The sequence below is a fragment of the Pseudophryne corroboree genome, chromosome 12 (assembly GCF_028390025.1).
Source record: "Pseudophryne corroboree isolate aPseCor3 chromosome 12, aPseCor3.hap2, whole genome shotgun sequence".
Classification (NCBI taxonomy): domain Eukaryota; kingdom Metazoa; phylum Chordata; class Amphibia; order Anura; family Myobatrachidae; genus Pseudophryne; species Pseudophryne corroboree.
The window spans coordinates 115,805,155-115,828,819 of NC_086455.1; the positions used below are offsets into that span (position 1 = coordinate 115,805,155).

A 23,665-nucleotide genomic window follows, 5' to 3' on the forward strand; every position below is an offset into this window, starting at 1 on the left:
CCCTTGGGTGGTCGCATGGACCCACTACCCGAGCGGGAATACCAGGGGAGGGGGAGGGGGGGCAGTCAGTATTCTGACTACCGGCATTTTACCAGGTGTCGGGATTCTGACGTCGGAATACTGAACGCCGGGATCCCGACAGCTGGTATTTTAAATCCCATCCAAATGCCAAGCTTGTTCAAGCGCACACACCCTCCAGCGCTGACATTACTGTTACATTGTTCTGTCATTTTAACAGGCTGATAACTAGTCTTACAATAAAGCAGCTTACACTGTTCTAGTAAAACATAGTTATGCAAATGATTTGGATATGGTATACCGGCTGACAGGATGCTGGCTGTCCGGATCCCACCAACGGCATCCCGCCAGCCATAATACCGTCAGCGTGCGCAGCGAATCCCCTAGCAGGTTCTATTCTCCCTTGGGTGGTCGCATGGACCCACCACCCGAGCGGGAATACCAGGGGAGGGGGGGGGCAGTCAGTATTCTGACTGCCGGCATTTTACCAGGTGTCGGGATTCTGACGTCGGAATACTGAACGCCGGGATCCCGACAGCTGGTATTTTAAATCCCATCCAAATGCCAAGCTTGTGTAATGTTGACAAATGAAATAATGTCACTCAGCTGGCATAGCTGAACTAATAAAGTAATACCGTCTGTGAGAGCAAGAGACTGTTAGCTGTGAATACTGATGATACAACATTGCTACATAGTTGCCTACCCTCCCTCATTCTGCAGGAGACTCCCTGAAATAGTAGCAATCTCCCTGACTCCCTGAATAAACCAGAAATCTCCCCGATTGCACATTACCCCCATTATATAGCTGGTAAAGAAAAATCGGAGATATATACATTTAAATGGGATTATCAGTGCCATTTCCCTGCATTGGTTATAAGACACAATGATCCCTATGGCTACATGCATTTTAAATAAGGTTTCTTGTGGCCACTTACAGTATATGTAACCTCTTGCAAAACACAATACACAAACAAATCCTGCAAAATATCAGTGTCTCTTCTTCAACAAGTAGATCTTACTAACTTTGGGGCTCATTTACATTTGGATATAAGTCATTTTCATGACACACCTCTCAGATATAGCCGTACACGTCGGCGCTGATGAGTGTTACTTTCACAATCTCCCTGAAATGCATTTTCAAAAGTAGGCAAGTATGCATTGCTACTGTATGTAGATATCACGGCCTAAATCCCAGCTTCAAAATGACTCTAAAATCACAGTTCCTTTAACCACCTCCTGATATTATATGATTCCACAATGTAGGTGAGGACTTTGAAATACTCCGGAAGAAAAATAAAAATACAATCTGTGCGGATACATACCTCATGACACATTTGCCACGTGTCTACTAAATATAATATTTTTAACTTCTTTACTGTGTGGTTTTTTTTTTCTTCATTACTGATATGCAGCCATGTATTCAGACTCACATGATATGAGCAGAGTTTCTTCATCAGACTGACTCATTAGCAACTCAGTGATCCATGAAAGAGCGGGGAGTCCCAAAGAAAGGGTTAAATGTTCACTTGGGTTGAATGTTGGTAAAAATGTAATATTTGTAGATAATTCTGTAGGATGAGGTCTTCTTGATGGGATCCGGTCTCTAAGTCGACAGTAACTAGGTCGACAATGTCTAGGTCGGCCACTATTGGTCGACAGTAACTAGGTCGACAGGGTGTCTAGGACGACAGGGTCTTTAGGTTGACATGTTCTAGGTCGACAGGTCAAAAGGTCGACATGAGTTTTTTCACAATTTTTTTCTTTTTTTGAACCTTTTGATACTTAACGATCCACGTGGACTACGATTAGAACGGTAATCTGTGCCAAGTGAAGCGAAGGCACCATGCCCGAAGCATGGTGAGTGAAGCGAGCCATGCGTGGGGACGCGGTGCACTAATTGGGGTTCCCGGTCACTCTACAAAGAAAACGACACCAAAATAACATAAAAAACTCCTGTCGACCTTTTGACCTGTCGACCTAGAACATGTCGACCTAAAGACCCTGTTGACCTAGACACCCTGTCGACGTAGTTACTGTCGACCAATAGTGGTCAACCTAGTTACTGTCGACCTTCCATACCACACCCCTTCTTGATACTGCATGGCATCATAACACCTTTAAAATATTCCGAACATTACATTACTGGAATTAGAGATGTGCGGCGGGCACTTTTTGTGTTTTGATTTTGGTTATAATTCGCCGCTCGTGTTTTGGTTTGGGTTGGTTTTGCCAAAACCACCCGTTCGTGTTTTGGTTTTGGTTTTGCATCTGGATGATTTTTGAAAAAACATAAAAACAGCTAAAATCACAGAATTTGGGAGTAATTTTGATCCTACAGTATTATTAACCTCAATAACATTAATCTCCAATAATTTCCAGTCAATTTTTACCACCTCATACCTCACAATATTGTTCACCAACATAGGCCAAAGCCTGGCTGGCTAAACTAAGCAACAGAGCAGCGGCACAAACACACAGCAGTTATTTCTGTTTAAAAATGTTTTACAAATTAGTATTGTATTAGCAATAACCAATCAAACCAATAGAAAACAATCCAACACAGAAATTTAGTCAGAATCGTGTGTACAATATCATTGCTCTTAAATAGTTACTAAACAGCAAATAAAAAAAAATACCCTAAACCATGTGTAAAATAGCAACAGTGGACATTGATGCCCCCCACACAAGTGCACATGCCCCCAGCACATGCCTATTCTCAGTGCCCAGTCTGTACCTCCCTCCTGGGGGCCCTGGTTCACTGATGACTGGCACCCTGTGCCCATGTAAAGTCCCAATCAGCCATTTTGTCGAGCAGCTCCCCAAATTCTCCCTAATCACAAAAAACAGCATTCTGTACCTGCGTAGGACAGTGCGGTTTACGTTGGGACACACAGTTAAATATTGACCAGGTTACAGTGCTGGTCGGATACAGTGCGGGTCAGACACAGCGCAGGTTACAGTGCAGGTTGGATACAAAGCGGGTCGGGTACAATGCAGGTTACAGTGTGGGTCAGATACAGTGCAGGTGGATACAAGGCAGGTCGGATACAGTGTAGATGGATACAATGCGGGTTGTATATTGGCCCTCATTCCGAGTTGATCGCAGCGGATCATCGCATCGCAAATAGGCAGAAATCGAGTAACTGCGCATGCGCAAAAGCGGAAATACGCATGCGCGAGTATAGCGAAACGACACTTGTGCAGAAATACTACAAAGAAAACTGCTCGTTACACAGAAACGAAAACGGGGATTGCCGAAGGCGTGGCAGAGGCGCGGCTTCGCAATCTTACGACATGGGCGTGAAAGTGGGCGTCTAGTGTGGGAGTATGCAACTAGCAGTAGGCGTGTTTTTAGCAGAAATGCTTTTTCGATGTTAAACTTAACATAGCAAATCTTCTCAATCTTGACGCAGCATCCGAGTAGCTCTGCAGTTACTCAACATTTGCGAAGTAGTGTTACAAGTGTGTGTGCAATAATTAGCAGTTAATTGGAGAGCCCATTCATCTGTTGCTCAATTACTTCCTAAACACTGCTCTGCTGAAGTACTGCAAACAGCAATTGTGTGGACACATTACATGTTTATTGTAAGCACCTATAAATCTTTCACGCTGCCAAATAAGGTTTTTTTTTTGGTCCAAGTTTTAAACTAAACATTAATGTAAAGTGCATGTTTTAATGTTTTAAATACTACCAAATGCAAACAAGTTGAATTAACCAAACTTAAACTACATCTAAACTACATAAAATGTAACCCTTTGTATATCACAAATATCTGTACCAACATAATGCAGCATACACTTAATTTAAAAAAAACAAAAACATTTCACTTTTGTTTGAATATCTGACAATGTTTAATATTATGTCATGTTGCCCATAGTAACCCAAAAACCTAGTTGTGAATACTATTTTAAATTGGCCATTAAAGTGTTGTGCAAGGCATACCTGTTGCATTTTGAAAGATGCAATGCTTGTATGATTATTCGAGTTGTTCCCTTGTTCCCCAAGTGTCTAATATGCCTTGCTAAACTTTACTGGGCTAAGATTAACATAATGCATTAACTTTAATAAAGTACAGAATTTTTTTTAAATTTTTTTTATTACTGCAAAAAATTTAACAGTGGTCCAAACAACATGGCTACAGGTGAGTATCACAGGCAAAGATGGACCAAGCAGCAAGCAGATGCCACTGACACAAATCACATAGCAGAACTCAGTACTAGGGAAACTCCATCTTCTGACAAAATAATATTTTTAATGAAAAAAATAATATGGTGTAAACACCCAGCCAGACATATATTTTGGGGGAACTGAGTTAGATTCAGGAGCCACCACACAAACACAACAATACACAGCACGCTAGGAAGAGGAAGATGGCTCTGGTGTACAGGAAAAAAAGCTCACAGGCTACAATATCTGAAAACTGAAATCTATATTTTCACTAAGAGGGAGTTAGCCATTCTGGCCACACAAGGCAACACAAAAAATACATAGAGCCAACATGAAAAACATGGGTGCTGCCCATCTGGAGAGACATCACTTTTTTTTTTTTCCCCCGCCTGATGATGTTCTTCTTGGCTTGGTCTGCGGCGCAACCTTCGTGGGCCCTGCCCAGTGGGATGTTCTTCCTGGGCAGGGTGAGGGGAGGGAGCCAATGTGGCTGGCTCTCTGCCACTGTGGGCAAGGGAGACAGCGATGGCCTGGAGCCCTTGCAAGATCGAATTTGCAAGGTCTTTGAAGGAGGAGGCAAGTTGATCTTGTCCCTGCCTGATCTCTGCCAGACCTTGGCAGAGTTGAGCTACACCTTGCTCCACACTGGTTCTGTGCTCAGTGAGCCGGACAGCTATCTGGCTTACCTCCCGGAGCATCCTGTCCTGAAAAGCATTTAGGCTCTCACCATACCTAGCTATTTCAGTCAGGATTTCCGGGATAGCAGAGGGTTGGGTGGGGGGGCCAGTTGGAATCTGGATAGGTGGGATTTGTGGTCCCACACTACCAGACACACTAGGTCCCTCCACCTCAGCCTCAGCCACATAACCCTCCTGTGACTCTACCTGATCACCCCCCTGTGCTGTGTTATGTGCAAGCAAATAGAAGAATGTGTGGAAAAAGAGTAGAAAATTTAAATTTAGTGACTTTTGTAACAAAAACAATTAAACAATACAAATATGTGTGTAAACTTACCTGGCAAGTCATGTGCCGTCAGTATTTCAGGCAGGTCCGTGTCCATATAAGACACCCCTCCCCCCTCCTCATAACTGACACAGTCCATGGCCATCTCCTCCAGATCTGTGTACTCCACAGTGGCTGCTGGTCCTCCCCCTGTAGCCCTTGAGGCATTCCACTCCGCAGACCTCTTGCCCTTCAGGCGGGATTTGAAGTCGGCCCAACTACATATGTTTGGAAAAATAGGGGCAAGGTATAGAAAATAAATAAATACCTGCTTTAATATCTAGGACACATGTTATGCATTTGGTTGCTATAGGCAACATCACATCTGATATCTAGGACACATGTTATGCATTTGGTTGCTATAGGCAACATCACATCTAATATCTAGGACACATGTTATGCATTTGGTTGCTATAGGCAACATCACATCTAATATCTAGGACACATGTTATGCATTTGGTTGCTATAGGCAACATCACATCTAATATCTAGGACACATGTTATGCATTTGGTTTTTTAAGAATACTTTGCACAGATAATGGACTGCCAATATACACTTACCGTTTTCTAACTTCCTGTGATGTTCGGACTATAGAGCCGACTTCATTCACAGAGTGAGTGATGTCCCTCCAGATTCTATCTTTGGTAGCAGCACCCATGTTTTTTGGTCCTCTATGTATTTTTGACATGGCCTGTGTGACCAAAACACGCAACTCCCTCTTAGTGAATGCGGGCTGCCTTTTTTTTCTCCTTGAAGTAGCCTGTGAGCTTTGGTCCAGTTCCTCCTCACCATCTTCCTCTTCACTAGCTGCTTGTGTATTTTGTGTTTCTGCGGCTAATGCTGAATCTCCCTCAGTTACCCCAGTATGTCTGTCTGGCAGGGTATCCTCTCTTAACTGCTGGGGATCAGAAGCTGGAATGTCCCTAGTACTGAGTCCTGCTTCTTCAGAATCCGCGGAGGCGGATTGCAGCATCTGCCGACGCAACGCCATGCGTCTTTGTGTCAATGCGGACACCTGCTGCTGCACGCGGTCCAGCGCCGCTGCCAACTCCTCACGAGTAGCCATGTTGCTAGTGGCATGTCTGTACGCACAGGTGTGCAGCTATTTATAGCTGCGTGCGTAGCGGAAATTTACACAGGTGTAAATTATGCTAATTATGTGACTGATTGTACTGCTTATTTAAGAGCCTGGATTGCAGCCTGTGTGAGTGGGTGTATGATGAATGAAGGTGCTGTGTGGTCTCATAGAAGGTGGTCGTCTTTGGAACAACTTTGCAGAGTGAGTTATTTTTGCATTGTCTTGCAGACAGATGGCCGTTTATTCGCTTTTAACATTTTGTGTAGCGTAGTGCGTTTTTTTGGCTAAGTTTCTTTTGTGAGTATTCCTACATTAGTCAATTATCAAGCCAAGTATGTATGGTGGTGCAATGGAACTGGGTTTATGTATTTTGGAGGATATCTGTTTGATATTTAAATTGTTTATTATGGTATATGTGTTTTTTTCTTACCTGTACTTTACAGTGTGTATGTTATATTGTTCACACAGTTTGTTTGATTTATTAGACTCCTTCTGTGTCTCTTGTAGGTGTCTCATTATTGTTTTTTGGATCCCTATTTATTTTGTGCCCAAGTAGGCTGCATTTTTGTTGATTTTTCTACCACATTTGATTCTTCATTTATTGAGCAGGTAAGTAGCCTATCCCTGTGTGTCCTGCTGTTTGTTGTAAGTGTCTATATGATCTCTTAGACTCCTTTTCTGTCTCTTGTAGGTGTCTCATTATTGTTTTTTGGATCCCTATTTATTTTGTGCCCAAGTAGGCTGAATTTTTGTTGATTTTTCAACCACATTTGATTCTTCATTTATTGAGCAGGTAAGTAGCCTATCCCTGTGTGTCCTGCTGTTTGTTGTGTCTATATGATCTCTTAGACTCCTTTTCTGTCTCTTGTAGGTGTCTCATTATTGTTTTTTGGATCCCTATTTATTTTGTGCCCAAGTAGGCTGCATTTTTGTTGTTTTTTCTACCACATTTGATTCTTCATTTATTGAGCAGGTAAGTAGCCTATCCCTGTGTGTCCTGCTGTTTGTTGTAAGTGTCTATATGATCTCTTAGACTCCTTTTCTGTCTCTTGTAGGTGTCTCATTATTGTTTTTTGGATCCCTATTTATTTTGTGCCCAAGTAGGCTGAATTTTTGTTGATTTTTCAACCACATTTGATTCTTCATTTATTGAGCAGGTAAGTAGCCTATCCCTGTGTGTCCTGCTGTTTGTTGTGTCTATATGATCTCTTAGACTCCTTTTCTGTCTCTTGTAGGTGTCTCATTATTGTTTTTTGGATCCCTATTTATTTTGTGCCCAAGTAGGCTGCATTTTTGTTGTTTTTTCTACCACATTTGATTCTTCATTTATTGAGCAGGTAAGTAGCCTATCCCTGTGTGTCCTGCTGTTTGTTGTAAGTGTCTATATGATCTCTTAGACTCCTTTTCTGTCTCTTGTAGGTGTCTCATTATTGTTTTTTGGATCCCTATTTATTTTGTGCCCAAGTAGGCTGCATTTTTGTTGTTTTTTCTACCACATTTGATTCTTCATTTATTGAGCAGGTAAGTAGCCTATCTCTGTGTGTCCTGCTGTTTGTTGTAAGTGTCTATATGATCTCTTAGACTCCTTTTCTGTCTCTTGTAGGTGTCTCATTATTGTTTTTTGGATCCCTATTTATTTTGTGCCCAAGTAGGCTGCATTTTTGTTGATTTTTCAACCACATTTGATTCTTCATTTATTGAGCAGGTAAGTAGCCTATCCCTGTGTGTCCTGGAGTGTGTTTGTAGCAAGTGTGTATCTTATTTCTTATAGGCCATTTCTCTCTCTTGTAGGTGTCTCATTTCTTTGTTTACAAAGCATTTACTTTTGTCAAAGTAGGGCTGATTTTTGCTGTATTAGCTACTAAAGGCCCCCCGTTTTTTTTTTTTTATTTAAAAATTTTTTTATAACTAATTTAAAATATTCATACTTAGTTGTTTAAAAATATATTATGGCAGTAATTATATGGGTATGTTTGAAATCTCAAATACTTTTTGATTTGTGATGTTAACCTATGTTTGAAATAATTAGCTAAAGGCTTCTTTTTGTTTTGTTCCCAATTTTGTGTTTTGGACCCGTATTTTAATCTTGAAGAAATGGAGTACGTTCCTGCAGTAAGTTAACACCTATACACTTTGACTTTGATTATGGATGACAATGTGTGTTGTAATTTTTTTTTTAATGATTCTTACCTTCATTTTAAGTTGGTGATGTCCATTCATGTGGCAGCTGAAGCCCTCCCACCCCAACCCATGGAACCACTCCCACCCCAACCGCTGCAAGCCCTCCAACCACAACCGGCTCCTCATCATCCAAGGCAACGGAGGCGTGCTAGGCCACCAATTTTCCGTACCCGTGTCCTCCTTTTTGGGATGCCTGATGATGTGGTTTTGCGCAGATACAGGCTGCCACCTCATCTAATCCTAGACACTCTCTCCATAATAGAGAGTGATCTAGAACAATCCATTAGGTATCCTACAGCAATACCAGCATTGACACAATTCCTTGCTGTGTTACATTTTGTTGCCACTGGTTCATACCAGCATGTTGTGGGCGATCTGGTTGGCATGTCGCAGGGCCAGTTCAGTAAGGTCCTGCGGCGTGTCAGCCAGGCTTTTATTAAGCGAGTTAAGCAATTTATTATGCCTTTGGATGTTGGGGCCCTAGATGTGGTGAAGCGGCAATTTGAGGAAGGTGGTAGTTGCTTCCCACATGTTATTGGGGTTGTGGATGGCACACATGTAGCTATTGTACCACCAAGACATAATGAAGAAATTTATAGAAACAGGAAACTGTTTCATTCTCTGATTGTAATGGTTGTTTGTGGGCCATCCCTCCAGATACTGTCCCTGAATGCTAAGTTCCCGGGGAACTCCCATGATGCCCATGTCATTAGACAATCAGGGATATGGCACAGATTAAGATCGATGGAAGGACAAGACATGTGGTTATTGGGTGAGTGTTTTTTTTTTTTACTTACAATAATATTTTTAAATTTAAGATTCTAATTATTTTCTTTTCTTCTCATCAAACAGGAGACCGTGGATATCCTTGCACCCCCTGGCTCATGACTCCTTACAGTAAGCCCAGGCCAGGACTACAGACGGCATTTAACTCCGCGCTTACTGCCACTAGACAGCTGGTGGAGCGCACGATTGGTGTCCTTAAAGGGCGCTTTCGTGTGCTCCACCGCACTGGTGGCGACATCATGTATTCGCCGGAGATGGTAAGTAAAATTGTGGTCCTGTGCACTATCCTACATAACATTGCTGTAAGGAGTCGCGTTGAGCTTCCTCACACAGAGGAATTGCCAGATGAGGAGCCAGGGGTTGGGCGGAGAGTCGGTGGGGGGAGTGTTTCCCGGAGGGGAAACAAAATAAGGGCACGCATTGTGCAGGAATATTTCAGGTATAGTGAATTGTTACAAATTATAAAAATATTAAACAAAGTCACTGTATGTTTATGTTCATTTTGCTCTGATGTCATTTAGGTAGCTATTGAAAGTTCATAATGTAATTTTTTTGGTGTGTGAATATATTATTAGTTGTTTCTGTAAATATTGTAACATGGTAACCTTACAATGTATTTTAATATTTTTTGTCATTTTTTGGAAATATATTGTCGTTGCTAAATTGCTGTAATTTTTTTTTTATTTTCCTGTTTTCAATACCAAAAACACAACATATGATAATAAATGTTGGAAACTTTGTGACTGTGCAGCTGATTGTTCATGCCAAATGTGATGAGTACACAGATTGTCTCAAATATTTTATTAAAAATGAGAGTTTGTGTGTTGAAATGTGAGGGTAGGAATTCCCTTTTTCATGTTCTTCCGCGACTGCGAATTTCCGCTGTAGCGCACCAACCCCTCTGCCCTTCACAGCACTGCCGAAAGCATTAAAGTGTTTACAATGCACACATCAATAAAGTTTATTTAGATGACAGCATAGATTTTAAACCAATCACATGCGAACACACACTATAAATATAAGCCCATATATGGAAAACGCCATTGCCATGATGCGCGCAGCAGCATTCACACGCCGCGAGCTGCGCGTACTAGTGGCAGTGATGGACCGCCGCGTAGGCCGCGCAGGGCCCTTTGTCCCAAATAGGGTGAAGCGTGAGGCCTACGCAGAGGTCCGGCGCTTATTGCGGACCCGCGTCCGCAGCCGGAGGACCGTTATTCAGTTGGAGAGGCACTGGAGCGACCTCCGCAGGCGTACGCCGGACCTGTTGGCGGAGCTCCGCCAACAAATCCGTACCCTACGTAGGCGCAGTAAGTAAAATATTACAGTGCATAACAGATTTTTAGCAAATACTTTGCATACTTTCACTAAGTGAGAGTGTGTAAATTAGCACACTTACAATAAACTTGTAGAATAAACATGAGTGTGTGTGGGTAGGGCAAGCAGTACTGACTGTGTAGCAAGGTGCTTCTGAAAAAGTGCATGTTGTTGTACAGAGTTGCTACACAGGCTGTCAACTGAACCCAATAACTTGCTCAGTGTGGTAATTTTAATAAGGTGTGTTTTTTTTAGAACTGGAGATGTTGCCTATAGCAACCAATCAGATTCAATCTATTATATTCTAGAAGCAGCTTAATAAATGTTACATATAATCTGTTTGGTTGCTATGGGCAACCTCACCAGTTTCAAAATAAGAAAAAGCTATGAATGTTACCCCTGTGTCTTTAACATGGGACAGAACAGAGTAATAGAAAAATGCTGTTGTTAAAAATTTACATGCTACAAACAAAATATTACATATGTCATTCTAGGCCGAGCACAACGGCAAGCTGCTGCTGCTGGGAGCCCCGACCAGTCCCCTTCTGGGCCCCCCTCCCCTTCTCATACCCATTCCCCCTCTCCTTCCCAGTCCCCTTCTGGGCCCCCCTCCCCTTCTCATACCCATTCCCCCTCTCCTTCCCAGTCCCCTTCTCAGCCCCCCTCCCCTTCTGTCACCCATTCCCCCTCTCCTTCCCAGTCCCCTTCTCAGCCCCCCTCCCCTTCTCACACCCATTCCCCCTCTCCTTCCCAGGCCCCTTCTCAGCCCCCCTCCCCTTCTCACACCCATTCCCCCTCTCCTTCCCAGTCCCCTTCTCAGCCCCCCTCCCCTTCTGTCACCCATTCCCCCTCTCCTTCCCAGTCCCCTTCTCAGCCCCCCTCCCCTTCTGTCACCCAATCCCCCTCTCCTTCCCAGTCCCCTTCTCAGCCCCCCTCCACCTCTCTTTACCAATACCCCTCTCTGTCCCCCTCCACCTCTGTAGGACAAAGCACCACTCCGCCCACCTCACCCTCTCTTTCCCATTCCCCCTCTCTGGCCCCCTCCCCCTCTGTGACCCAACCCACCTCTCCGCCACCCTCCCCCTCTCAATCTCAATCTGACCCACCCTCTGTACCAAGCTCCCCCTTCCAGCCTCCTTCCACCATCCAGCCTCCTTCCCCCATCCAGCCTCCTTCCCCCATACAGCCTCCTACCCCCATCCAGCCTCCTTCCCCCATCCAGCCGCCATCCCCCATCCAGCCGCCATCCCACCTTTGGAATGGGCAGCAGAGGCCCCGGAGGCACTTCTGGGAGGTGATCAAGTGGCACAGGACAGTAAGTTGACACTCATTGACATTTAATTTTTAACCGAATTTAACTACACATTCTAATAAATGCAGTGTTGTACTGGGTAAAATCTTTTGCCAAGGTAAAATGTTTGTCTTCTTCATCATGGTATGGATGTTGCATTTACATTTGTGTGAGGAACATTAGATGTACAGTGTCTACGTCTGCAATGTTGAGGATGCCCACTCTAGGTCGACACTCATTATGTTGACAGGGTTGCCCAGGACAACAGGGTTTGTATGTGCAACATTATCTGCTAAACAGTTAGACGTGAGTGGAGTGTAGTATGTTGTTGGACTTTTACACTTGTGGTTGGGTATTCCAATATTTGCACATTGAATTCGCATGCTTCACTTTGTTAGGCTGGCTAAGGACACAGTGATTTTTGTTGAGAAATTTACACTCAAAAATAAATAACATTTAATTTAAAAACATGTTGGACCTTATGTAGTAAGTAAGGCAGGCTTTCAGGGAGTGTGGGTATGCTACGATATGTTGTCCTTCTGAAGATGTTGATATGCAGTGTGATGATGCAGGGCCAATCCCAAAAAAGATAAGTCGGCTTCACTCCAGATGTGAAAATGCCAACATGGTGTTACATTTACTAAGATGGTAGTTCTCTTTAAGATGGGATGTTGCCCATAGCAACCAATAAGATTATACTTGTAATTTTTGTGGCCCCTTCTACAAGATAATATGTTGAATTTGATTGGTTGCTATGGTCAACGTCCCATCTTAAATAGAACTCCCATATTAGTAAATTTAACCCATGGTTTGGTACACTTTATTATAAAATAATAGTTAAAAACAAACATTGCTGAGCAGGCTTGTGTGTTGTTCTGCTACTGATTTATCCTTAAAACAGCCATGATGTAGTCACTTTGCCATTAAAGCAGGCCTCTCCAAACTGCGGCCCTCCAGCTGTTGAGAAACTACACATCCCAGCATGCCCTGACACAGCTTTTGCATTCTCTGACCCCAAAACTGTGTGAAGGCATGCTGGTATATGTAGTTTCACAACAGCTGGAGGGCCGCAGTTTGGACATGCCTGCATTAAAGTGTGCTTTGTGCCTTGCTTGTATAATAGGTAATGTGAGTAAGTTAGTAATGTTTATGTTGCCTCTTAATTTCAGATGTTGCAGTTGGAGATCCCACAACTTTTGTGGGCATTCTGGACACCATGCGCTAACACCTGCATGGCTTATTCAGGAGTATTGACCAGCTCAAAAAATTTGCATGATTTTTAAAAAAAAAACATTTTATTTTTCTGTTAAAAAAAAAAATTATTGACAAACAATAAAAACAATATATTTCAAGTTAAGCGGGTGTTGTGTTTATTAATGCAATAAAGGATCAGCAGATTGGCTAGCAGAAATTGATTACCTTAAACATTTCACACATCTAACGTAAGATTTAAAAAGAAAACAAAAATACAGTTAGGAGGTTATTGTCTAAATAAACATGTAAACACCTTCATTCACAAACAACACCTCTACACTAAAATTATGCCAACAAAGTGTTCTTCAGGTATTTTTTGAAGACTTAATTGGTCATGAACATTATCATTCATTACACTAATTGGATTCGTAATTGAGGAGGGCTTGTGGACTTTAAACTGAAAGGTGTAATTTCACTTAATAGAAAAAAAAACCATTGTTGTGCGTTTTTCCGCAAAAGTGTGCACTTTTAAGAAGAATGTGTAAATCTACTAAAACTTAGTATTTTTACGTTGACGTTTGTGTTAATGCGATGCCTTCGCATTGCTGCGATGTCATTTGGCGTACGCCCACATTGTGTAATACTGTGAACGAATTGGCAAAAATACGTTGGGGGCGGATATTCGCAATTTTGCAACATATTCGCAATTTTGCTCATACCTTGTGCGAACGAAAAAAATAGCGAACAACTCGGAATGACCACCATAGTGCACACAATGCAAGTCGGATACAGTGCAGGTCGGAGTGCGGGTTGGATATAGTGTGCGTTGGCTACAGCGCAATGTTGGATACAGTGCAAGATACAGTACAGGTCGGATACAGTGCAGGTCAGAGTGTGGGTTGGATACAGTGTGTGGGTTGGATACAGTGTAGGCTACAGTGCAGGTTGGATAAGGTGTGTGTTGCATACAGTGAGGGTTGGCCAGGTCAGATGCAGTGCGCGTTGGATACAGTGCGAGATAAAGTGCAGGTCAGATACAGTATGGGTCGCATACATTGTGAGTTATATATATCATGGGTCAGATACAGGGTGGGCCGGATAAAGTACAGGTTACAGTGCGGTTCAAATACAGTGTGGGTTGGATACAGCGCAGGTCAGACTCAGTGTGGGTTGGATACAGCGTAGGTTGAATACAGTGTGGGTTGGATACAGCGCAAGTCGAATACAGTGTTGGATACAGTGCGGGTCGAATACAATGCGGGTCGAGTGCATTGTAGGTCGGATACAGCACAGGTTTCAGTGCAGGTGAAATGCAATGTGAGTCAGATACAGTGTTGTTCAGATACAGCATGGGTTACAGAGCAGGTCGGATACAGCATGGGTTTCAGTGCAGGTCAAATACAATATGGGTCGGATACAGTGTTGGTCAGATACAGCATGAGTTACAGTGCAGGTTAAATACACCAATAGTGCACTTACTGTGACAGAGGGTCCTCAGTGGGGATCCGGTCTGAAGATCGACAGTGTCTAGGTCGACAATGTTTAGGTCGACCACTATAGGGCGACAGTCACTAGGTCGACATGGATGGAAGGTCGACAGGGTTTCTAGGTCAACATGTGCTAGGTCGACAGGTCTAAAGGTCGACATGAGTTTTAAAAAAAAAATTGGATTTTTTCATACTTAACGATCCATGTGGACTACGATTGGAACGGTAAAGTGTGCCGAGCAAAGCGGTAGCGGAGCGAAGGCACCATGCCCGAAGCATGGCGAGCGAAGCGAGCCATGCGAGGGGACGCGGTGCACTAATTTGGGATCCCGGTCACTTTACGAAGAAAACGACACACAAAAAACACCTCATGTCGACCTTTAGACCTGTCGACCTAGCACATGTCGACCTATAAACCCTGTCGACCTTCCATCCATGTCGACCTAGTGACTGTCGACCTATAGTGGTCGACCTAAACATTGTCGACCTAGATACTGTCGATAAAACGAACCACACCCCCTCAGTGTGGGGTTGTCAGCAGTGTTTTCAGTGTGGTGGTGCCAGCAGTGTCGGCACTGCAGGAATGCCTGCAGTGTCGACAATTGCGGGAGTGCTGGAGGTGTCCTCAGTACAGGAGTGCTAGCAGTGTCCTCAGTACAGGGGTGCCGGCAGTGTCGGCAATGCGGGAGTGCCGGAGTTGTCCTCAGTGCAGGAGTGCTGGCAAAGTCCTCAGTGCAGGTGTGCCAGCAGTGTTGGCAATGCGGGAGTGCTGGAGGTGTCCTCAGTGCAGGAATTCAGGGGTCCCGGCAGTGTCAGCAGTGTGGAAGTGCCGGAAGTGTCCTCGGTGCAGGGGTGCCTGCAGTGTCGGCAGTGTGGGAGGTGTCCTCAGTGCAGGAGTGCTGGCAGTGTCACCAGTGAAGGGTGCCGGCAGTGTTGGCAATGCGGGAGTACTGGAGGTGTCCTCAGTGCAGGAGTGTTGGCAGAGTCCTCAGTGCAGGGGTGCCGGCAGTGTCGGCAATGCAGGAGTGCTGGAGGTATCCTCAGTGCAGGAGTTCAGGGATGCGGCAGTGTGGGAGTGCCGGAAGTGTCCTCAGTGCAGGGGTGCCGGCAGTGTCGGCAATGTGGGAGTGCTGGAAGTGTCCTCACTGCAGGAGTTCAGGGGTGCCGGCAGTTTTAGCAGTATGGGAGTGCTGGAAGTGTCCTCAGTGCAGGGGTGCCGGCTGTGTCGGCAGTGTGGGCGGTGGTGTTGGCAGTGCGGGCGGCGGTGCTATTAGCGCTGTGGGGGCATCCATCTTGGGGCCATTGTAGCCTATGGGGAAACGCTGATTGGCTGAGAGCCGTGACAGACAGCTCTCTCAGTGGCCTTCCATAGGTTACTATGGAGACCAGCGTCCGAGGCAAAACCTCAGGATCTGACAGTGGAATCCTGAGGTTTTGCCTCGATTGGGGATCTGGGGCAGGCAGGGACATCCGAGCTGTGGCTCGGATGGCCCCGGATCCCCTAGGTTTGGGGGGATTCGGTTCTCTGAGAACCGAACCTGCTCATCTCTACTGGAAATGTGATAGAAATCAGTACTTTTACTAATTTGTGAGCAGCTAGGGCACACTAGGTAAACTGTGTGGTCATAAAGCATTGGGGGTAATTCAGATCTGATCGTAGCAGCAAATTTGTTAGCTAATGGGCAAAACCATGTGCATTGCAGGTGGGGCAGATGTAACATGTGCAGAGAGAGTTACATTTGGATGGGTTATATTGTTTCTGTGCAGGGTAAATACTGGCTGCTTTATTTTTACACTGCAATTTAGATTTCAGATTGAACACACCCCATCCAAATCTAACTCTTTCTGCACATGTTATATCTCCTCCCTGTGCAGTACACATGGGGCCTAGATCAGACCTGATAATAGCCGTGCAAAACTTTGCTCGGCTACGATCAGCCACCCTGAAATGTGGGGGAACGCCCAGCACAAGGCTAATCCGCGTCGCATGTCTGGCCCTCCGCCCGCCACACAGGTACAAAAGCATCACACGGCGGCGATGCTTTTGTACCTGAAGAGTACCCGGGTCGCAGCGGCTGCGTGTGACATCAAGCCGGGCCTGGTTGCCGGGCCCACACGGTCACACAATGGCAGTCCAACGCTGCTGGCCTGCCCCCTCCTGCCCAGCGAATGCCTCTACCTGATTGACATGCGTCGGCGTACTGCAGCACCGGCGCATGCGCAGTTCAGACCTGATCGCCCGATGGGCGAGAACGCACACAACAGCGATCAGGTCTGAATTAGGCCCATGATTTTGCCAATTAGCTAACTAATTTGCTTCTGCGATCAGATCTGAATTAGGCCCAATGTTGTTAAAAGAGGCAAAAATAAAACATTTTCTGCTGCGAGGTACACTGGGCTCCACAAGTCTGGACAATGGGGTGTAGAGTAGGATCTTGATCCGAGGCACCAACAGGCTCAAAGCTTTTTCTGTTCCCAGAATGCATAGCGCCGCCTCCTATATCACCCCGCCTCTCAGCACAGGAGCTCAGTTTGTCAGTTGGTGCTGCAGTACGCAGGCACTTAACAGAGGGGCTGCTCCAAGCAGCCCTAAGAAAAGCTTTTTATGAGGTAAAGGGCGGGATGTACTAATGTACATCGCCGCCCATCGCCGCCCTGCGCCACGATGCTGATTGCATATGTACTAACATATGCGATCAGCATTGCGGAGGACAGCTCTTCCGATAAGAGCTGTCCTCCGCGATGCACAGCGGTAGCCTGACTTCCGGGATTCGGCCCCAGAAGTCAGTCTGCGCATGCGCGGGGTGATGGGGGCGGCCGCAGGGCATGCTGGGAGGGATCCGATCGGATCCCTCACACAGCGCCGCGGAGAGAAGCCCATAGGCTTCTATGGACTATCGCCAGCTAAAGCTGGCGAACCCCGCCGCAGCGCTAACCTGGCGGCCGGGGGATAGTACATCAGGAAAATGCGGTAAACAGGGGGTTTACCGCATTTTCCGCTTAGTACATCCCGCCCAAAAAGTGAAGACTTCAAGGGCAGCAGCGGTGGTAAATGTCTTGTGACATTCACTGCTGCAGCTCCAGCTCTCCCCAGCGGCGCTGTGCACTCCCGAGCCCTGGTTGCCGGGTACCTACAGCGGAGGCTCCGGTTTTCTTCATGTTAGACACACACGGCTGGGGCTCTCCAGGATTGCGTGGCTGCTCTTCGGGAGGTGGTAAGTGGGTCCCGCTCGCGGGACCCGGTCTTTATCGCGATCCAGCGCGGTCAGTGGGAGGCAGGCCGCGCGCGCTGGCGGTGGACACTGTGGATACAGGCGATCCCACTAGATCACCAGGGCATGGGCGCCGGTCAGGTTTTCTCTTAAAACCGATTTTAATATCGCCCACAGTACCCGGTGGTTTTGCCAGCAAGGGGGATAAGGCTTAGACCTGAAGCCCCTCCCCCAGCCCCAGGGCGCCATTTCCAGCAAGTGTTCCCGCCCTGGAGCTGCATCTCTGTCTTTTCCTCACTCCCTGTCAGTGTCTGCGGCGCCATTACTCCTCAGCTCACTGTTCCTGGGACTGCTTGGGCAAATCCTCCTATGTAAAGCTGCCTGGTTGTCAGCGCTGTGCCTTTACATGACACTTAAGTATTCTACCTGCCTTTTTAGTCAGTGTTAGTAAGAAAGAGTGCATTTAGTCAGGGGTTTATAGTACAATTACCCTGTGATATACATCCAGTTTCTTACTGTGTAGTGTTATATCTATTGACTATATAGCTGTGTAAGCTAGTCCAGTGCAGTATTATTGTCTGTAATAACCTCTGCATTGTACAAACTGTGACTATCTGTGTGTGCATTGATAGCTGAGTGGTGTCCATCTCGTGTCTTTCACTCAACTTGCTATCCCTATATTCTATAACCTGAGGGGGCTTGGTGCGTCAGGTGTTATTTAATATAGGATTTTCACAAAGATTTACGGGTGGTCTTCTGTATGCCGAATGTCGGGATCCCGGCGCACAGTATACCGGCGCCAGAATCCCGACACCCGGCATACCGACAACTATTCTCCCTCGTGGGGGTCCACGACCTCCCTGGAGGGAGAATAAAATAGAGTGGCGCGCGTACACTGTGCCCGCAGCGTGGCGAGCGCAGCATGGCGAGCGCAGCGAGCCCGCAAGGGGCTCCTTTGTGCTCACCACGCTGTCGGTATGCCGGCGGTCAGGCTCCCGGCGCCGGTATGCTGGGCGTCGGGAGCCCGAGCGCCGGCATACCGTACGACACCCAGATATACTGTATTACGTATTTTTCTCTTTGATTTAGTCACCATATCTCTTCTTTATCTCTGCTGGTGCTGACTACACTGCGCAGGGGTTTGGGTTTAGGGATATAGTGCTGCTAATAATTGTACTGTGTTACCTCATACTGCAAGTTATATCATGTCTGTTTCTGAGGGTAACGGTTCTGGGGCGGAACACACTGCCGGTGTTGCTGAAGCCACAGGCACATATGGGGAGAATATAGCAGCTGTGGGCTCTGGTTCTGGGGGCTCCTTGCCAGGGACGTGCAGTCATGGGAGGCAGGGGAGGCAGTGCCTCCCCTGTCATTAATGATTAAAATAATATAAAGAAGATACTTATGACACATATTCTGTGTCATAAGTAATTTCTTTATCTTATCCTAATAATTTTAAGCCTAAAAAGTAGTTTGGGAGGCACTGATAACAGTGCCTCCCGTTAACTGTAGGAACTGGTTCAAGCTGGAGGGGCGGGGCCAAGCACTGGGCTGTCAAAGTCCATTAAAAACTGGAGCAGAAAGCGGCACTTATCCAAGTGCCTCGTTGACAGGGGAAACCCGCCCCTGTCAGCGAGGCAGATGTGATTGGACAGCGGATCCAGTGCTGGATCCGCTCGTCCAATCACCCGAAGAGGCAGGAGGACCCGGCGCCCAGCTCAGTTACAGTAGCGCATCGGGGTGAAGAGGCAGCGGGACCCAGAGTTGAAGCCAGGGCCGGCCGCGCAAACCAAGGAGGGCGCTGCTGTGGACCTACATCTCCGCAGCCGCCCGCTGTGCCTGGATGCCGCTGGGTGTCCCCCTGCTCCCAGCCCTCCCGCGATGCCAGGGAACTGGGGGAGACAGTGGCGGATTGCCCCCCCCCCCCCCCCCTCATGACGTCTGGGAAATGTGCCTTCAACGGTGTGACCTCCCGCTCCCAGCCCTCCCGCGATGCCAGGGAACTGGTGGAGGCAGTGGTGGATTGCCCTCCCCACTGTCGTCTGGGAAGGATCCCGCGGTGCCACCAGTGCATGAAACCCAGCCCCAGCCCACGGTGTCAATGTGGAACAGGGGACCCTGAAGGGGCCATGGCTGCCCGCTGCTGCACTACTGGAGCAGGTACCGCCCGCCGCTCACCGCCGCCAGCCACCCGCTGCCCACCGCTCAGTCAGAGGGACCTCACCGCCGCTGCCCATTGGTGCCTCCGCCGACCACAGTCAGGTAATGTTCCCCTGCTGTCACCCTCTCTCCCTGTCGTTACTGTCCCTGTCCCTATTGTCACTCTCTCTCTCTCTCCCTGCTGTCACTGTCGTCACTCTCTATCTCTCCCTGCTGTTACGCTCGTCACTCTCTCTCTCCCTGCTGTCACTGTCGTCACTTTCTCTCTCCCTGTCGTCAATCTCTCTCCCTGTCCCTGCTGTCACTCTGGCTGTCCCTGTTGTCACAATTTCAGCTCATTCAGTGTGCTACAATGTGAATTTCGGCTCATTCAGTGTGCTATAATGTGAATTTCGGCTCATTCAGTGTGCTACAATGTAAATTTCGGCTCATTCAGTGTGCTACAATGTGAATTTTGGCTCATTCTGTGTGCTACAATGTGAATTTCGGCTCTTTCGGTGTGCTACAATGTGAATTTCGGCTAATTCTGTGTGATACAATGTGAATTTCGGCTCATTCTGTGTGCTACAATGTGAATTTCGGCTCATTCTGTGTGCTATAATGTGAATTTCAGCTTGTTCAGTGTGCTACAATGTGAATTTTGGCTCATTCAGTGTGCTACAATGTGAATTTCTGGCTCATTCAGTGTGCTACAATGTGAGCTTCAGCTCATTCAATGTGCTAGTGTGAATTTTGGCTTATTCAGTGTGCTACAATGTGAATTTTGGCTCATTCAGTGTGCTGTAATGTGAATTTCGGCTCATTTAGTGTGCTTCAATGTGAATTTCGGCTCATTCAATGTGCTACAATGTGAATTTCGGCTCATTCAATGTGCTACAATGTGAATTTCGGCTCATTCATTGTGCTACAATGTGAATTTCGGCTCATTCAGTGTGCTATAATGTGAGCTTCGGCTCATTCAGTTTGCTACAATGTGAGCTTCGGCTCATTCAGTGTGCTACAATGTGAATTTTGGCTCATTCAGTGTGTTACAATGTGAGCTTTGGCTCATTCAGTGTGCTACAATGTGAATTACGGCTCATTCAGTGTGCTACAATGTGAGTTTCGGCTCATTCAGTGTGCTATAATGTGAATTTCGGCTCGTATCATGTGCTATAATGTGAATTTCAGCTCGTACCGTGTGCTATAAGGTGAAAGCGACACGCCCCCTTTTGGGTGACCACGTCCCCTTTTCTGGAGCACGTGCGTGCCTTCGGCGTGCAAAATTGCGTCCTTGTCTTTTCCATACACCCACTTCAAAATTTCCACTTCGACCACTATAAATATATATATACTTCATCATCACACCCGCAACACAGAGACGTCCATCCGATCCCAGACATCCATTAATTGTCGGTGAGCGGGACTGTGTGCGTTGGTAACCCCATGATCGGAACGCTGCATGGCGCTGATTGCTGGAAAGTTACAACTTTAATATATACTTTTATTTAGGAAGGACAGAATTGGAAAAATCGGAGGAGGGGTAGCAATGTATGTAAAAAAAATGCATAAATACTACATTAATACAAAGTATTGAAGAAAAAACTGAGGCCCTTTGGGTGACCATAGAAACAGGGGAAAAGTCGAGTATTCGTATTGGCGTGATATACAGGCCACCAGGTCAGGAAGAGGAACTCGACAAGTACCTATTGCAGGACATAACTAAAATGGCATTAAAAGGAGAGGTAATAATCATGGGAGACTTTAATCTTCCTGATGTAAACTGGGAAGTGTCTGTTGCTAGTTCCACTAGAAGTAGGGACATTTTAAATTCCCTTCAGGGAGCATCCCTCCACCAATTGGTGAGGGAGCCCACTCGGAAAGACGCTATATTAGACTTAATACTTACAATTGGAGACAGAATATCGGACGTAAAAGTGGGTGAAAACCTGGGATCCAGTGATCATCAAGCAGTATGGTTCAGCATAAAGACAGAGACTGACTCATCCCATACAAAAACAAAGGTGTGGGATTTTAGGAAGGCTGATTTTGTAGGGATGGGAAAATGTGTAAGCGATTCTTTGGTAGAGTGGAGGAACTTGGAAGCCGTGCAGGAGAGGTGGGAAACATTAAAATGTGCAATATTAAAGGCAACAGACCTTTGTATCAAAAGTGTTAGGAAAAACACAAGGAAAAGGAAGCCAGTGTGGTTTGCAAAAGAAGTAGCAAATATTGTGAAAGCAAAAAAGATGGCTTTTATGAAATATAAGCAGACACAAAATAATGAAGACAAAGAGATATATCTTGTTAGACAGAAGGATACTAAGAAGGTAATCAGATGTGCAAAGGCACAAGCTGAGGAGAAAATGGCCCAGTCAGTGGGTAAAGGAGGCAAAACTTTTTTTAGGTATATAAGCGAAAGGAGAAAAACAAAAGGCGGAATAACATGGCCTACATCATAAAACTAAAGACAGACACTGGGAGTCTTGTTGAGGGAGACAATTTAATAGCAGATCATCTTAATAATTAATTTTGCTCAGTTTTTACTACTGAAAGAGAGGGGAAGGGGCCACAGTTAAGTTTCAGGGATATTCAGGAAAATGACACAAGTACATTTACAGAGGAGAAGGTCCTAACAGAACTCTCAAAGCTGAAAGTGGACAAATCTATGGGGCCATATGGGATACATCCAAGGATACTAAAAGAACTTAAAGAGGTGCTGGTAGCACCATTGACAGAATTATTCAACCAGTCATTAGCTACAGGAGTAATTCCAGAGGACTGGAAAAGAGCAAACGTAGTCCCACTGCACAAAAGTGGAAGCAAGGAAGAGGCAAACAACCACAGACCAGTGAGTCTTACATCAGTAGTAGGGAAATTGATGGAAACACTCTTAAAAGAAAGAGTTGTAGATTATCTTAAATCCGGCAATTTACAGGATCCCAAACAGCATGGATTCACTGGGGGGAGATCATGTCAAACAAATCTTATTGACTTTTTTGACTGTGTGACTAAAGTGATGGATAAAGGTGGAGCCATGGATATTGCTTATCTAGACTTTAGTAAGGCTTTTGACACTGTTCCACATCGCAGACTGCTAAATAAACTTGAAAGTTTGGGATTGGATATTAGGATTATTGAATGGATAAGATCTTGGTTGAAGGATAGAAAACAGAGAGTTGTGGTAAATGGAGTGCATTCACAGGAGGGAAATGTTACCAGTGGAGTACCCCAGGGATCTGTACTTGGACCAGTGCTTTTTAATATCTTGATTGGTGACATTGCAAATGGCATTAAAGGGAAAGTATGCCTTTTTGCAGATGACACAAAGGTATGCAACAGGGTAGACACACCAGGTGGGGTAAAACAAATGATTGAGGATCTAGGTAGACTAGAGGAATGGTCAAGAGTGTGGCAATTACAGTTTAATGCCAAAAAATGCAAAATCATGCACTTGGGTCTCAAAAATCCAAAGGCTAAATATAGTATTAATGGCACTATACTGGAGACTACTGAGGAGGAAAGGGATCTAGGAGTCACTATTTCAGATGACTTAAAGGCAGGTAAGCAATGTAACAAAGCAATGAGGAAGGCTAGTCAGATGCTTGGCTGCATTGGGAGAGGAATCAGCAGCAGAAAGAAAGAAGTAATAATGCCACTGTATAGGTCATTGGTACGGCCTCATCTAGAATACTGTGTTCAATTCTGGAGGCCATATCTTCAAAAGGATATTAATACATTAGAAACTGTACAAAGAAGGGCAACTAAAATGGTGCATGGCCTACATCATA

General features: G+C 45.6%; 1 long non-coding RNA gene across 1 annotated transcript in view; it reads right to left on the reverse strand.

Moving 5' to 3' along the window:
* Positions 1–3,939: 3,939 nt before the first annotated feature.
* Positions 3,940–23,665, reverse strand: part of LOC134980892 (uncharacterized) — a 44,309-nt gene continuing 24,583 nt past the window's right edge. The window contains exons 2-3 of the long non-coding RNA XR_010190485.1: positions 5,201–5,406; positions 3,940–5,087 (exon numbers count right to left, since the gene is read on the reverse strand). This is a non-coding gene — a long non-coding RNA (uncharacterized LOC134980892). The remainder of the gene's footprint in view (positions 5,088–5,200; positions 5,407–23,665) is intronic.